Consider the following 18,438-nt stretch of genomic DNA (forward strand, 5'->3'; position numbering starts at 1 on the left):
GGATAAAGAGCCCCTCACCAGCATCAAGGTGCTCCACTGAGGGCGTGGCAACATATATGAATCCAGTGTTATTATCTGTATGATTAATATAATAAAAGTTATGAAGCATTTGTTTTTTAATTTATTTTGTGTTTATTATTTTCCAATCTCAAAAACCGGGTTGTATATAAGCAGTGGTTCTCAACGTTGACGAGTCAGAGGAACCTTAAGCAGTCGTCTCTAGTCTCAAGATTCGTGGATCCACCCGAGCTAAACGTTGTATTTTTATGATCTAATTATAATTAATTAATTAAAATAATCTTGCACAGACTGCAGGAACAATACTTGTTGTGCTGACTACACGAACAATACTTGTTGTGCTGACTACAGGAACAATACTTGCTGTGCTGATTACAGGAACAATACTACAGGAACAATACTACAGGAACAATACTTGCTGTGCTGAACAATACTTGCTGTGCTGACTACAGGAACAATACTTGTTGTGCTGACTACAGGTTGTGCTGATTACAGGAACAATACTTGCTGTGCTGATTACAGTAACAATACTTGCTGTGCTGACTACAGGAACAATACTTGTTGTGCTGACTACAGGAACAATACTTGCTGTGCTGACTACAGGAACAATACTTGTTGTGCTGACTACAGGAACAATACTTGTTGTGCTGACTACAGGAACAATACTTGCTGTGCTGACTACAGGAACAATACTTGCTGTGCTGACTGAAGGAACAATACTTGTTGTGCTGACTACAGGAACAATACTTGCTGTGTTGACTACAGGAACAATACTTGTGCTGACTACAGGAACAATACTTGTTGTGCTGACTACAGGAACAATACTTGTTGTGCTGACTACAGGAACAATACTTGTTGTGCTGATTACAGGAACAATACTTGCTGTGCTGACTACAGGAACAATACTTGCTGTGCTGACTACAGTAACAATACTTGCTGTGCTGACTACAGGAACAATACTTGTTGTGCTGATTACAGTAACAATACTTGCTGTGCTGACTACAGGAACAATACTTGTTGTGCTGACTACAGGAACAATACTTGATGTGCTGACTACAGGAACAATACTTGTTGTGCTGACTACAGGAACAATACTTGTTGTGCTGATTACAGGAACAATACTTGCTGTGCTGATTACAGTAACAATACTTGCTGTGCTGACTACAGGAACAATACTTGTTGTGCTGACTACAGGAACAATACTTGCTGTGCTGACTACAGGAACAATACTTGTTGTGCTGACTACAGGAACAATACTTGTTGTGCTGACTACAGGAACAATACTTGCTGTGCTGACTACAGGAACAATACTTGCTGTGCTGACTGAAGGAACAATACTTGTTGTGCTGACTACAGGAACAATACTTGCTGTGTTGACTACAGGAACAATACTTGTTGTGCTGACTACAGGAACAATACTTGTTGTGCTGACTATAGGAACAATACTTGTTGTGCTGACTACAGGAACAATACTTGTTGTGCTGATTACAGGAACAATACTTGCTGTGCTGACTACAGGAACAATACTTGCTGTGCTGACTACAGGAACAATACTTGCTGTGCTGACTACAGGAACAATACTTGTTGTGCTGATTACAGGAACAATACTTGCTGTGCTGACTACAGGAACAATACTTGCTGTGCTGACTACAGGAACAATACTTGCTGTGCTGACTACAGGAACAATACTTGTTGTGCTGATTACAGGAACAATACTTGCTGTGCTGATTACAGTAACAATACTTGCTGTGCTGACTACAGGAACAATACTTGTTGTGCTGACTACATGAACAATACTTGCTGTGCTGACTACAGGAACAATACTTGTTGTGCTGATTACAGGAACAATACTTGCTGTGCTGACTACAGGAACAACACTTGCTGTGCTGACTACAGGAACAATACTTGCTGTGCTGACTGAAGGAACAATACTTGTTATGCTGACTACAGGAACAATACTTGTTGTGCTGACTACAGGAACAATACTTGCTGTGCTGACTACAGGAACAATACTTGTTGTGCTGATTACAGGAACAATACTTGCTGTGCTGACTACAGGAACAATACTTGCTGTGCTGACTACAGGAACAACACTTGCTGTGCTGACTACAGGAACAATACTTGCTGTGCTGACTAAAGGAACAACACTTGCTGTGCTGACTACAGGAACAATACTTGCTATGCTGACTACAGGAACAACACTTGCTGTGCTGACTACAGGAACAATACTTGCTATGCTGACTACAGGAACAATACTTGCTGTGCTGACTACAGGAACAATACTTGCTGTGCTGACTGAAGGAACAATACTTGTTGTGCTGACTACAGGAACAACACTTGCTGTGTTGACTACAGGAACAATACTTGCTGTGTTGACTACAGGAACAATACTTGCTGTGCTGACTGAAGGAACAATACTTGCTGTGTTGACTACAGGAACAATACTTGCTGTGCTGACTACAGGAACAATACTTGCTGTGCTGACTACAGGAACAATACTTGCTGTGCTGACTACAGGAACAACACTTGCTGTGTTGACTACAGGAACAACACTTGCTGTGCTGACAGAAGGAACAATACTTGCTGTGTTGACTACAGGAACAATACTTGCTGTGCTGACTGAAGGAACAATACTTGCTGTGTTGACTACAGGAACAATACTTGCTGTGTTGACTACAGGAACAATACTTGCTATGCTGACTACAGGAACAATACTTGCTGTGCTGACTGCAGGAACAATACTTGCTGTGCTGACTACAGGAACAACACTTGCCGTGCTGACTGCAGGAACAATACTTGTTGTGCTGATTACAGGAACAATACTTGCTATGCTGAGTACAGGAACAATACTTGCTGTGCTGACTACAGGAACAACACTTGCTGTGCTGACTACAGGAACAATACTTGCTATGCTGACTGCAGGAACAATACTTACTATGCTGACTGCAGGAACAATACTTGCTATGCTGACTGAAGAAACAATACTTGCTGTGCTGACTACAGGAACAATACTTGCTATGCTGACTACAGGAACAATACTTGCTGTGATGACTGAAGGAACAATACTTGCTATGCTGACTGCAGGAACAATACTTACTATGCTGACTGCAGGAACAATACTTGCTATGCTGACTACAGGAACAATACTTGCTGTGCTGACTGAAGGAGCAATACTTGCTATGCTGACTGCAGGAACAATACTTACTATGCTGACTGCAGGAACAATACTTGCTATGCTGACTACAGGAACAATACTTGCTGTGCTGACTGAAGGAGCAATACTTGCTGTGCTGACTGAAGGAACAATACTTGCTGTGATGACTACAGGAACAATGCTTGCTATGCTGACTGAAGGAACAATACTTGCTGTGCTGACTGAAGGAGCAATACATGCTGTGCTGACTGCAGGACCAATACTTGCTATGCTGACTGCAGGAACAACACTTGCTGTGCTGACTACAGGAACAATACTTGCTATGCTGACTGAAGGAACAATACTTGCTGTGCTGACTGAAGGAACAATACATTCTGTGCTGATTACAGGAACAATACTTGCTGTGCTGACTGAAGGAGCAATACTTGCTGTGCTGACTGAAGGAACAATACTTGCTGTGTTGACTACAGGAACAATACTTGCTGTGCTGACTACAGGAACAATACTTGCTGTGCTGACTACAGGAACAATACTTGCTGTGCTGACTACAGGAACAATGCTTGCTGTGTTGACTACAGGAACAATACTTGCTGTGCTGACTACAGGAACAATACTTGCTGTGCTGACTACAGGAACAATACTTGCTGTGCTGACTACAGGAACAATACTTGCTGTGTTGACTACAGGAACAATACTTGCTGTGCTGACTGAAGGAACAATACTTGCTGTGCTGACTGAAGGAACAATACTTGCTATGCTGACTGAAGGAAAAATACTTGCTGTGCTGACTGCAGGAACAATACTTGCTATGCTGACTCCAGGAACAATACCTGCTGTGCTGACTGAAGGAACAATACTTGCTATGCTGTCTACAGGAACAATACTTGCTGTGCTGACTGCAGGAACATTACTTGCTATGCTGACTACAGGAACAATACTTGCTGTGATGACTGAAGGAACAATACTTGCTATGCTGACTGAAGGAACAATACTTCCTGTGCTGACTGCAGGAACAATACTTGCTATGCTGACTGCAGGAACAATACTTGCTATGCTGACTGAGGGAACAATACTTGCTGTGCTGACTACAGGAGCAATACTTGCTGTGCTGACTGAAGGAACAATACTTGCTGTGCTGACTGCAGGAACAATACTTACTGTGCTGAATGCAGGAACAATACTTGCTATGCTGACTGAAGGAACAATACTTGCTGTGCTGAATACAGGAACAATACTTGCTGTGCTGACTACAGGAACAATACTTGCTATGCTGACTACAGGAACAATACTTGCTGTGTTGACTACAGGAACAATACTTGCTATGCTGACTACAGGAACAATACTTGCTGTGCTGACCACAGGAACAATACTTGCTGTGCTGACTAAAGGAACAATACTTGCTGTGCTGACTACAGGAACAATACTTGCTGTGCTGACTACAGGAACAATACTTGCTGTGTTGACTGAAGGAACAATACTTGCTGTGCTGACTGCAGGAACAATACTTGCTGTGCTGACTACAGGAACAATACTTGCTGTGCTGACTACAGGAACAATACTTGCTGTGTTGACTACAGGAACAATACTTGCTGTGCTGACTGCAGGAACAATACTTGCTGTGCTGACTGCAGGAACAATACTTTCTGTGTTGACTGAAGGAACAATACTTGCTGTGTTGACTGAAGGAAGAATACTTGCTGTGCTGACTGCAGGAACAATACTTGCTGTGTTGACTGAAGGAAGAATACTTGCTGTCCTGACTGCAGGAACAATACTTTCTGTGTTGACTGAAGGAACAATACTTGCTGTGTTGACTGAAGGAACAATACTTGCTGTGTTGACTGAAGGAACAATACTTGCTGTGCTGACTACAGGAACAATACTTGCTGTGTTGACTGAAGGAACAATACTTGCTGTGCTGACTGAAGGAACAATACTTGCTGTGCTGACTACAGGAACAATACTTGCTGTGTTGACTGAAGGAACAATACTTGCTGTGCTGACTACAGGAACAATACTTGCTGTGCTGACTGCAGGAACAATACTTGCTGTGTTGACTACAGGAACAATACTTGCTGTGCTGACTGCAGGAACAATACTTGCTGTGCTGACTGCAGGAACAATACTTTCTGTGTTGACTGAAGGAACAATACTTGCTGTGTTGACTGAAGGAAGAATACTTGCTGTGCTGACTGCAGGAACAATACTTGCTGTGTTGACTGAAGGAAGAATACTTGCTGTCCTGACTGCAGGAACAATACTTTCTGTGTTGACTGAAGGAACAATACTTGCTGTGTTGACTGAAGGAACAATACTTGCTGTGTTGACTGAAGGAACAATACTTGCTGTGCTGACTACAGGAACAATACTTGCTGTGTTGACTGAAGGAACAATACTTGCTGTGCTGACTGAAGGAACAATACTTGCTGTGCTGACTACAGGAACAATACTTGCTGTGCTGACTGCAGGAACAATACTTGCTGTGCTGACTGCAGGAATAATACTTGCTGTGCTGACTACAGGAACAATATTTTCTCTGCTGACTACAGGAACAATACTTGCTGTGCTGACTACAGGAACAATACTTGCTGTGCTGACTGAAGGAACAATACTTGCTGTGCTGACTGAAGGAACAATACTTGCTGTGCTGACTACAGGAACAATACTTGCTGTGCTGACTGGAGGAACAATACTTGCTGTGCTGACTACAGGAACAATACTTGCTGTGCTGACTACAGGAACAATACTTGCTATGCTGACTACAGGAACAATAATTGCTGTGTTGACTACAGGAAAAATACTTGCTATGCTGACTACAGGAACAATACTTGCTGTGCTGACTACAGGAACAATACTTGCTGTGCTGACTACAGGAACAATACTTGCTGTGCTGACTGAACGAACAATACTTGCTGTGTTGACTGCAGGAACAATACTTGCTGTGCTGACTACAGGAACAATACTTGCTATGCTGACTATAGGAACAATACTTGCTGTGTTGACTACAGGAACAATACTTACTGTGTTGACTACAGGAACAATACTTGCTGTGCTGACTGAACGAACAATACTTGCTGTGTTGACTACAGGAACAATACTTGCTGTGCTGACTGAACGAACAATACTTGCTGTGTTGACTACAGGAACAATACTTACTGTGTTGACTACAGGAACAATACTTGCTGTGCTGACTGAACGAACAATACTTGCTGTGTTGACTACAGGAACAATACTTGCTGTGTTGACTACAGGAACAATACTTGCTGTGCTGACTGAACGAACAATACTTGCTGTGTTGACTGCAGGAACAATACTTGCTGTGCTGACTACAGGAACAATAGTTGCTGTGTTGACTATAGGAACAATACTTGCTGTGTTGACTACAGGAACAATACTTGCTGTGTTGACTACAGGAACAATACTTGCTGTGTTGACTACAGGAACAATACTTGCTGTGCTGACTACAGGAACAATACTTGCTGTATTGACTGAAGGAACAATACTTGCTATGCTGAGTGAAGGAACAATACTTGCTGTGCTGACTGAAGGAACAATACTTGCTATGCTGACTGAAGGAACAATACTTGCTGTGTTGACTGAAGGATCAATACTTGCTATGCTGACTGAAGGAACAATACTTGCTGTGTTGACTACAGGAACAATACTTGCTGTGTTGACTGCAGGAACAATACTTGCTGTGTTGACTGAAGGAACAATACTTGCTGTGCTGACTACAGGAACAATACTTGCTGTGTTGACTGAAGGAACAATACTTGCTGTGCTGACTGAAGGAACAATACTTGCTATGCTGACTGAAGGAAAAATACTTGCTGTGCTGACTGCAGGAACAATACTTGCTATGCTGACTCCAGGAACAATACTTGCTGTGCTGACTGAAGGAACAATACTTGCTATGCTGTCTACAGGAACAATACTTGCTGTGCTGACTGCAGGAACAATACTTGCTATGCTGACTACAGGAACAATACTTGCTGTGATGACTGAAGGAACAATACTTGCTATGCTGACTGAAGGAACAATACTTCCTGTGCTGACTGCAGGAACAATACTTGCTATGCTGACTGCAGGAACAATACTTGCTATGCTGACTGAGGGAACAATACTTGCTGTGCTGACTACAGGAGCAATACTTGCTGTGCTGACTGAAGGAACAATACTTGCTGTGCTGACTGCAGGAACAATACTTACTGTGCTGAATGCAGGAACAATACTTGCTATGCTGACTGAAGGAACAATACTTGCTGTGCTGAATACAGGAACAATACTTGCTGTGCTGACTACAGGAACAATACTTGCTATGCTGACTACAGGAACAATACTTGCTGTGTTGACTACAGGAACAATACTTGCTATGCTGACTACAGGAACAATACTTGCTGTGCTGACCAAAGGAACAATACTTGCTGTGCTGACTAAAGGAACAATACTTGCTGTGCTGACTACAGGAACAATACTTGCTGTGCTGACTACAGGAACAATACTTGCTGTGTTGACTGAAGGAACAATACTTGCTGTGCTGACTGCAGGAACAATACTTGCTGTGCTGACTACAGGAACAATACTTGCTGTGCTGACTACAGGAACAATACTTGCTGTGTTGACTACAGGAACAATACTTGCTGTGCTGACTGCAGGAACAATACTTGCTGTGCTGACTGCAGGAACAATACTTTCTGTGTTGACTGAAGGAACAATACTTGCTGTGTTGACTGATGGAAGAATACTTGCTGTGCTGACTGCAGGAACAATACTTGCTGTGTTGACTGAAGGAAGAATACTTGCTGTCCTGACTGCAGGAACAATACTTTCTGTGTTGACTGAAGGAACAATACTTGCTGTGTTGACTGAAGGAACAATATTTGCTGTGTTGACTGAAGGAACAATACTTGCTGTGCTGACTACAGGAACAATACTTGCTGTGTTGACTGAAGGAACAATACTTGCTGTGCTGACTGAAGGAACAATACTTGCTGTGCTGACTACAGGAACAATACTTGCTGTGTTGACTGAAGGAACAATACTTGCTGTGCTGACTACAGGAACAATACTTGCTGTGCTGACTGCAGGAACAATACTTGCTGTGTTGACTACAGGAACAATACTTGCTGTGTTGACTGAAGGAACAATACTTGCTGTGCTGACTACAGGAACAATACTTGCTGTGCTGACTGAAGGAACAATACTTGCTGTGTTGACTGAAGGAACAATACTTGCTGTGCTGACTACAGGAACAATACTTGCTGTGTTGACTGAAGGAACAATACTTGCTGTGCTGACTGAAGGAACAATACTTGCTGTGCTGACTACAGGAACAATACTTGCTGTGCTGACTGCAGGAACAATACTTGCTGTGCTGACTGCAGGAATAATACTTGCTGTGCTGACTACAGGAACAATATTTTCTCTGCTGACTACAGGAACAATACTTGCTGTGCTGACTACACGAACAATACTTGCTGTGCTGACTGCAGGAACAATACTTGCTGTGCTGACTACAGGAACAATACTTGCTGTGCTGACTGAAGGAACAATACTTGCTATGCTGACTGAAGGAACAATACTTGCTGTGCTGACTACAGGAACAATACTTGCTGTGCTGACTGGAGGAACAATACTTGCTGTGCTGACTACAGGAACAATACTTGCTGTGCTGACTACAGGAACAATACTTGCTATGCTGACTACAGGAACAATAATTGCTGTGTTGACTACAGGAAAAATACTTGCTATGCTGACTACAGGAACAATACTTGCTGTGCTGACTACAGGAACAATACTTGCTGTGCTGACTACAGGAACAATACTTGCTGTGCTGACTGAACGAACAATACTTGCTGTGTTGACTGCAGGAACAATACTTGCTGTGCTGACTACAGGAACAATACTTGCTATGCTGACTATAGGAACAATACTTGCTGTGTTGACTACAGGAACAATACTTACTGTGTTGACTACAAGAACAATACTTGCTGTGCTGACTGAACGAACAATACTTGCTGTGTTGACTACAGGAACAATACTTGCTGTGCTGACTGAACGAACAATACTTGCTGTGTTGACTACAGGAACAATACTTACTGTGTTGACTACAGGAACAATACTTGCTGTGCTGACTGAACGAACAATACTTGCTGTGTTGACTACAGGAACAATACTTGCTGTGTTGACTACAGGAACAATACTTGCTGTGCTGACTGAACGAACAATACTTGCTGTGTTGACTGCAGGAACAATACTTGCTGTGCTGACTACAGGAACAATAGTTGCTGTGTTGACTATAGGAACAATACTTGCTGTGTTGACTACAGGAACAATACTTGCTGTGTTGACTACAGGAACAATACTTGCTGTGTTGACTACAGGAACAATACTTGCTGTGCTGATTACAGGAACAATACTTGCTGTGTTGACTGAAGGAACAATACTTGCTATGCTGAGTGAAGGAACAATACTTGCTGTGCTGACTGAAGGAACAATACTTGCTATGCTGACTGAAGGAACAATACTTGCTGTGTTGACTGAAGGATCAATACTTGCTATGCTGACTGAAGGAACAATACTTGCTGTGTTGACTACAGGAACAATACTTGCTGTGTTGACTGCAGGAACAATACTTGCTGTGTTGACTGAAGGAACAATACTTGCTGTGCTGACTACAGGAACAATACTTACTGTGTTGACTGAAGGAACAATACTTGCTGTGCTGACTGAACGAACAATACTTGCTGTGTTGACTGCAGGAACAATCCTTGCTGTGTTGACTGAAGGAACAATACTTGCTGTGTTGACTGAAGGAACAATACTTGCTATACTGACTGAAGGAACAATACTTGCTGTGTTGACTGAAGGAACAATACTTGCTGTGTTGACTGCAGGAACAATACTTGCTGTGTTGACTGCAGGAACAATACTTGCTGTGTTGACTGAAGGAACAATACTTGCTGTGCTGACTGAAGGAACAATACTTGCTGTGTTGACTGAAGGAACAATACTTGCTGTGTTGACTGCAGGAACAATACTTGCTGTGTTGACTGCAGGAACAATACTGGCTGTGTTGACTACAGGAACAATACTTGCTGTGCTGACTACAGGAACAATACTTGCTGTGTTGACTGAAGGAACAATACTTGCTGTGTTGACTACAGGAACAATACTTGCTGTGCTGACTGCAGGAACAATACTTGCTGTGCTCACTACAGGAACAATACTTGCTGTGCTGACTACAGGAACAATGCTTGCTGTGCTGACTACAGGAACAATACTTGCTATGGTGACTGAAGGAACAATGCTTGCTGTGCTGACTACAGGAACAATACTTGCTGTGCTGACTGAAGGAACAATACTTGCTGTGCTGACTGAAGGAACAATACTTGCTGTGCTGACTGCAGGAACAATACTTGCTGTGCTGACTGCAGGAACAATACTTGCTGTGCTGACTCCAGGAACAATACATGCTATGCTGGCTACAGGAACAATACTTGCTGAGCCGGCTCCAGAAATAGTATTTGCTGTGCTAGTTTGCAGTGCTGGGTCAGTAGCAGTGTAAGGGAACCCGTCCACACTACACAGTAGCATCTGGCCTGGATAACGATCTTTGGACCCGTGTACCGAGTTACGGCTGCTGTGATTAGTTCGTTCGTTTAAAGCCTATTGACGATGTGGATTTAAAAAAAAATCCTCTTCGGATAAGATAAGATTTAATTCAGATTTTTAACTCCGGAGGGTTAGTCACCCAGGATAACTTAAGAAAGTCAGTGCGTCATAATAATAATAATAATAATAATAATAATAATAATAATAATAATAATAATAATAATAATAATAATAATAATAATAATAATATATTTCTACAAGTACATGGTATAAAGGCCATGCTGACATCAGTGACATGTTACTACATAGAAAGCCGCTTGTTATGCAGAGCATTTCGAGCAAATTAGGTAAGTTTTGTCCCAGGATGCGACCCACACACAGATCGACACCATGCCCAGCCCTTCTAGGGCAGGGTAGGTGCCTGAGCCAGAGCTTGCAGCTCACAAGACTGTCATACTCATTAGCCCCCTTGGGGCGGGAATGGCAGACGAAAGAGGCCTAGTTTCTCCCTACGAGCCCCGTGAGGGTGGGGAATGCGGCTAGGCCTGGGGACTGTTGGTCCAAATGACGAGGAGGTACTTGTACCTCCTCCCATGGCAGACTTTGGTCTGAGTTACTCCCGAGACAGGGAGCCAAGGCTGGGCCACCACTTGGATAAGGCCCGGGCCGGGAGAATATCGGCGACTAACACCCAGGTACCGATTTTACTGATGGGTGGCCATAGACAACCGGTGTAAGGAAACACGCCCAATGTTTCTACCCTCGTCGGGAATCGAACCTGGACACTCGCCGTGTGAAGCGAGAGCTTTAGCCACCAGTCCACGAGGACTTTCTGTTTTATTTCCATTGGGGACCTTCAGTCTTGTCCCCCAGGATGCGATCCACACCAGGTACCTACTTACTGCTAGGTGAGCGGGGACAGCAGTGGACTAGCACCCAGGTACCTACTTACTGCTAGGTGAACGGAGACAGCAGTGGACTAACACCCAGGTACCTACTTACTGCTATGTGAACGGGGACAGCAGGTGTAAGGAAACATACCCAATAATTCCACCCTGCCCGTGATTGAACCACGATCACTCAGTGTTTACCTGTGTGTGAGGATTAATAACCCAGGATAACCTAAAACGGTCAAGTAGCGTCGCTGATACTTTTCTCGGGTCCAGAGCTCCACTCTCTAGGATGCCATGAATATAATAGCTGACTTAATCTTAGATATCCATTTACTACTGGGGGAACAGTGGTAGCAGATGTAGAGAGAAATGGCGATACGTCTTGCTTCACCTGAGAATTAATCCTAAGTCTTGATAGTTGAGGAGAATTTATTATTCAATTCAATTCAATTCAATTCAAGGTTTAGTCTCTATAAGGATTACAATGCTGAGTTTACAGAATTTGGTTATTGTGTGGTTTACATGTAGTAAAATAATGATTACAGAGTGTACCACTAGAACACCTAGCATGGCTAGGCATTTCGGGCAGACTTAGTTTAATTCTTAATTTTAAAATATTACAAATTATGAGGTAAGTTGGTATTATGGCTAAGTGACTAAATACTAGTTTGTGAGTTTAGCAATGTGAATGCTTTTGTTTTGGCACAGTACATAGTTTCAGTATTGGAGTATCACAGGATTCATTATTTTAAGATTGAGATTAATATTTCTGTTTATGGTCAAATGAGTGAGTGAGTGTAAGTGTGAACCACCAGGTGGTATTCGTGTAGTTAGTTGACGGGGTGTATCAGGGTGATAAGATGTTTTCTAATGGTAGTTTTGAAGGTGATGAATGATTGTAACCAGATCAGGAACTTGCCAGTAGGTTATTACCACTGTAACGTATTTAACTACTATTATATGGTAGCTCAGTCCTTGGACCCATTATGTACCTCTGTAAACTTTTGACTACCGCCCACAGGGTGGGTTAGGTTAATAATAATAATAATAATCTTTATTTCTACAAGTACATTATACAACCTATACAGACCATAGCAGACATCAAAGACATACCATATAGAAAGCCCCTTATTATGCAGAGCATTTCTGGAACATTAGGTTAATTTTGTGCCCAGGATGCTACCTACATCAGTCGGCTAACACCCAGGTACCTGTTTACTGCTGGGTGAACATGGACAGCAGGTGCCTTAAGGAAACGCCTAATTGTTTCCACCCTAACCGGGGATCAAACCACGGACCTCAATGCGAGAGCTGAGTGCGCTACCAACCGAGCTACGGAATGCATATTATTGATAGACATTGTCTTGTTTTTGAATGTTGCTGAATAAATGATGTGAGCGGTACATTTACTTCTTAAAATAGTTCCACCATAAATTTTCTCTATGACATGACAGAAAACTAATTATATTTAGGGGTAACTTATTTATTTCTGCTTTTATGCATTTTTTGTCGCAGCCACTGAAAATAAAAAAAAATCAAAGCATTAAACAGGAATAAAGTATAAAAAATAAGAAGAAGGAGAAGAAGAAGACGAAGGAGGAGGAGAAGAAGAAGACGACGAAGGAGGAGAAGGAGGAGAAGAAGTTGATAAGTAATTTCGATCTTCTCTCTTATTAAGATAAGACTTCTTTGGATTTTTAACCCCGGAGGGTTAGCCACCCAGGATAACCCAAGAAAGTCAGTGAGTCTTCGAGGACTGTCTGTCTTACTTCCATTGGGGTTCTCAATCTTGTCCCCCAGGATGCGACCCACACCAGTCAACTAACAAACAGGTACCTACTTGCTGCTAGGTGAACAGGATAACAGGTATAAGGAAACACGTCGAAATGTTTCTACCCCGCCGGGAATCGAACTTGGGCCCTCCGTGTGTGAAGCGAGAGCTCTGCCAGCCAGGCCACGGGGTTTGTAGGGTTTGTAACCGGTTATATAAACCAGTCATGTATATTAGTTGAGTTTAGTTAATAAAATGGTTATAATCGTAACCATAATTTTTAAAGATGTGAACCGGCAAGCTAGCGAAAGGCCTCGGTCAGACGACCAAAAGCTCCAGGTGTGGGCCATCATATGACTAAGACCCCGCATCAGGAAACATTGACCTGTTTCCTGACAAACCTTACACCTACCTTAACTTAGTCTGAATAAAAACTTACGTATTACTGTATTTCATTACGTCTTATCTAGGATTTATATAAACAACCAGGGATAAGTTGAATGATAGCTCTAGGCCTTTCGTGTTGAAATCAACACATCATCAAAAAAATGAGGACTTCCAAGCATATACGTTCAGAGGAAGCATGTTTGCTTGAATTAAGTAGGAGGAAGGTAGTAGACGATAAGTGCCCCAGGCATACTAATATCCAGTGCCTAGTGTTCCGTGCCAGAAATACTGAATAATAAAGCATTAGAAGACAGCTAGCTCACAAACACTGCTACTGTAGTAACAGTGAAAATAAGTTACTCTGACTTTTTTGGGTTATCCAAGGTTCTTTATATATATGCTGTTATGTATGACAATCTATGTAACTGTATATGTGTATACCTGAATAAACTTACTTATTACTCACGAACATAACATTATTGACATGACAATTATCAAAAATTCGGTCAGACTTCGAGATGGTGTAAAAGACTTATCATTCTAAATATAGATATATCTGGCAAGCGTCTTAGGAATTTTTCTATACATACAGAAAACGGGGTCACATCATCAGGAGCTTGCAAAATTCCAAGCACCTGATGATGTGTTGACTGCAACACGAAAGGCCTAGAGCTCTTCTCAGACCTGGTAGACGCCGTGGAGACACCAGTCACAGCGTAGAAGGATTCTACAGGCTGCCTCTGCTCTTCTATTTGTTCAGGCGTTTGAATATTTTTGATGGGCTGATGACACGGAGGAGGAAGAGGAAGAGAACGAAGAGGAATAGGAGGAGGAGGAGGAGGAGGAGGAGGAGGAGAAGGTGGAGGAGGAAAAGGAGGAGGAGAAGGAGGAGGAGGAGAAGGAGGAGGAGAAGCAGGAGGAGGATCTCCAAACGCTGACACACTTGTGGCATAGGTTAAATTGTGAGAGTTGGCCTCCAGACTCTATAGATTTTTGAAATAATAATGACCGCTATCCGCCCGTCTCTCAGCCAGCCGGCCCGCTTCCCAAACAATATCTCATCTCTCTTAATTAATATTGCTCTCAAAGGCAACGATTTGATATAATATTCTCCAATAATTCTACTTATACAATTAAATGTTGTTTAAGCCTTTCTGAATTGAAAATGAAGCTTAAATCCTGTGATGAAGTATTGGCATTTATATTTTAGTTAGCCACATCCACTGAGTCGAGAATTTTGTATACACATATGGTATAAGAAATATTTGCTAAATACTTGACATTAAACCCTCAGTGAGAGATTTTGAGGATATATATGCCAGTATATAGATTATAAACCAAACCATTTTTGTAGGTGGCCAGACCTCAGGCACCCTTTATACAGTGATAAATAGATTACCCGGCTGAAATTGCAGAGGGTGTGTAAAGTGATTCTTACATAGTAACACGATCATTACCGATGAGCTACCATTGAGCTGGTGTATATATTATAAATTTAATATATATATATATATATATATATATATATATATATATATATATATATATATATATATACATATATATATATATATATATATATATATATATATATATATATATATATATATATATATATATATATATATATATATATATATATATATATATATATATATATATATATATATATATATATATATATATATATATATATATATATATATATATATATATATATATATATATATATATAGATGCTCCCCAGCCTTCAGCAGTCCAAAACTCAAGGAATATGACTCTCTCCTGAAGGCCATGCTAGAGAGTGTATTGAATCTTTCCCTTGACGATGGACAGTGGTTGCAAGCTTGGAGGGCTAGGAGTACGCAGATCCTCCCAGATTGCTCTACCAGCTTTCCTATCCTCTTTCATTGCATCAAACGAGTTGATAAGACAAATTCTTCCTGACACCCTCAGTGACTCAGCAGGAATAGAAGACCCTAGCTATGCCAGTGCCATCACCAAATGGGAGACTCTTGCTGCTCCAGCCCCAAACCCTAGTGCAGCACTGGCTCACAAACAGTCAAGCTGGGATGGCCCAATTGCTGAAAAGGTGCTTGCCAACATGCTCAGGGCTGCAACATCAGATAGGGAGATTGCCCGTCTCCAGGCTGTGAGTGCACATCACTCCGGGGACTTCCTCCAAACAGTTCCCATATCGGCAATGGGAACGCGACTCGACCCTAAGACCCTCTGTATTGCAGTGGCTCTGCGCCTTGCTGCCCCAATTCACACAGAATATATGTGTATTTGCAGCGAAGTGCAAGCAGACCAATACGGTCTACATGGTCTTAACTGTTCCAAAACCAAGGGCTGGCATGCAAGACACAATGAGGTCAACGACATCATTAAGAGAACCCTTGCTACAGCTGGATGCCCTGCCGAGAGGGAGCCACGATCATTTGCAGCAAACAATACCCACACCCCAGCAAACCGCCCCGACGGGATCACCATCTATCCTTGGAAGAATGGCAAGCTCTTAGCATGGGACTATACCTGTGTGTCCACACTGGCTGACACCTATATCCATCACAGTGTGGGGCGACAGGGAGGAGCTGCTGACCACAGGGAGGAGCTGCTGACCACAGGGAGGAGCTGCTGACCACAGGGAGGAGTACAAGATCTGCAAGTACAGGGACATTAGCCAACAGTATCAATTAGTCCCAGTGGGATCAGAGACCTTGGGATCATGGGGAAAAAATGCCACACGTTTCCTTAAAGAATTGGGTTCCAGACTCATCGACACCACCAGGGACCCAAGGGCAGCCACTTTCATGTTCCAGCGCCTCAGCGTCGCCATCCAGAGGGGAAATGCTTGCTGCATACTTGGCTCACGTCCAGCCTCGGAGGAGCTGGAGGAAATTCATGATCTTTGATACATTGTGCCATTGTATTCATGTTTATGTTTTTTTCTGTAAATGTATTTTGTGGTTTATTAATAAATGTTCACATAGAATATGAAATACATAGGGGGTGGTAGGAGAAGAAAATATTCAAACAGCTCCGAGGAGAACCTTGAGTTTTCCCTGAGGTACGTTTATTGTCTTCTCTGAGGATGAGGGTCCCCATTCCAGCTATAGAGGTGGTTCTTCCCTATATATATATATATATATATATATATATATATATATATATATATATATATATATATATATATATATATATATATATATATATATATATATATATATATATATATATATATATATATATATATATATATATATATATATATATATATATATATATATATATATATATATATACATACATACTCGCATACAAGCAGTATGTGTTAAGTGTTTTATTTTGCTTTTATCATGTTCAGTATCACTCCGGGTAGATTATAAGATTACATACAAATGTGCATAAATATTCGATAAGTCAGATAGTTGGGATATCCCAGGGTAAATCTATACAAAGTGCTATTTAAATATGCCTAGAACATCTATGTGCCCCTAGAAACAGTAATTTGCAGGTTTCCAGTATATTTAAGTATATTTTGTCTTATCCTATAAAGGGTATATACACTGTGAGTTGTGTATTTGTAAAAATGTATACATGGAGTGTTTGTGATAATCATTGCTTCAGGGATAAATATATTTTTGGTTGTACACAGGTGACATGAAGCCTTAATAATCTTCGAGTAATCTATAGACTTTAAAGCTTATAAACCATATAACTTGTCTTATCTTGATGGTATATGTGGGAAACAGAGTTATGGCTTAAGTTAGGTGAGCTGAGTCGTCAGGGGTTCCGGTGGTCATCAGTTGTACATGTAACTACTTAAGACTCCCATAATATTATATTTTTTTTATGTTGGAATTCAACAGTTTTCAACACAGTCGGGATATATTGGAGATAGGTGATGATAAATAATTGGCAACACGTTTTTTCACGTAGTTCCTTCAAGGGGTCCGGTGATGCCAGTGGACTTGAGCCACACGCTTACCCATGACAATAATAATAATAATAATAATAATAATAATAATAATAATAATAATAATAATAATAATAATAATAATAATAATAATAATAATAATAATAATAATAGTAATAATAATAACAACACATTACCGAAATTGTGAAATTTCAGTTTGTGATAACATTAATGTGGGAACATCTGCATAAATGTTGCGACAGGATAAGTAATCTCAGAAGTTATTATACATCAGAGTAAATGCACTGAGAGCTTACTTTAATCCTTATTTTAGAGATTAAAGTATTCTTGACTGGTGATGACATGCAGCCCCAATGACCCTCGTGTAGTAGATGGTCTTTAAACACCATTAATCAACCAACCATGTTGCCGTGAACTCTAACTGGAATTTCGAGGATCGTGAACTGTGAGCATGAGTGCCACTCTGGATACCCACACTCCAGGGAACTGGGTGAAGGTTCGTGTACCTTGCCGCAACTTGCGTTGTTTATGTGACAGCCAGCCAGTAGGACAGTAAGTCTAATTCATCATTAACCTTAACCTGCCCTCACAATACATCGGCCTTACACTGATGCTCTTTTCAGCATATATATTAACATTGATATATGCATACTCTGCACCG

Source organism: Cherax quadricarinatus, chromosome 47 (genome assembly GCF_038502225.1).
Source record: "Cherax quadricarinatus isolate ZL_2023a chromosome 47, ASM3850222v1, whole genome shotgun sequence".
NCBI lineage: Eukaryota > Metazoa > Arthropoda > Malacostraca > Decapoda > Parastacidae > Cherax > Cherax quadricarinatus.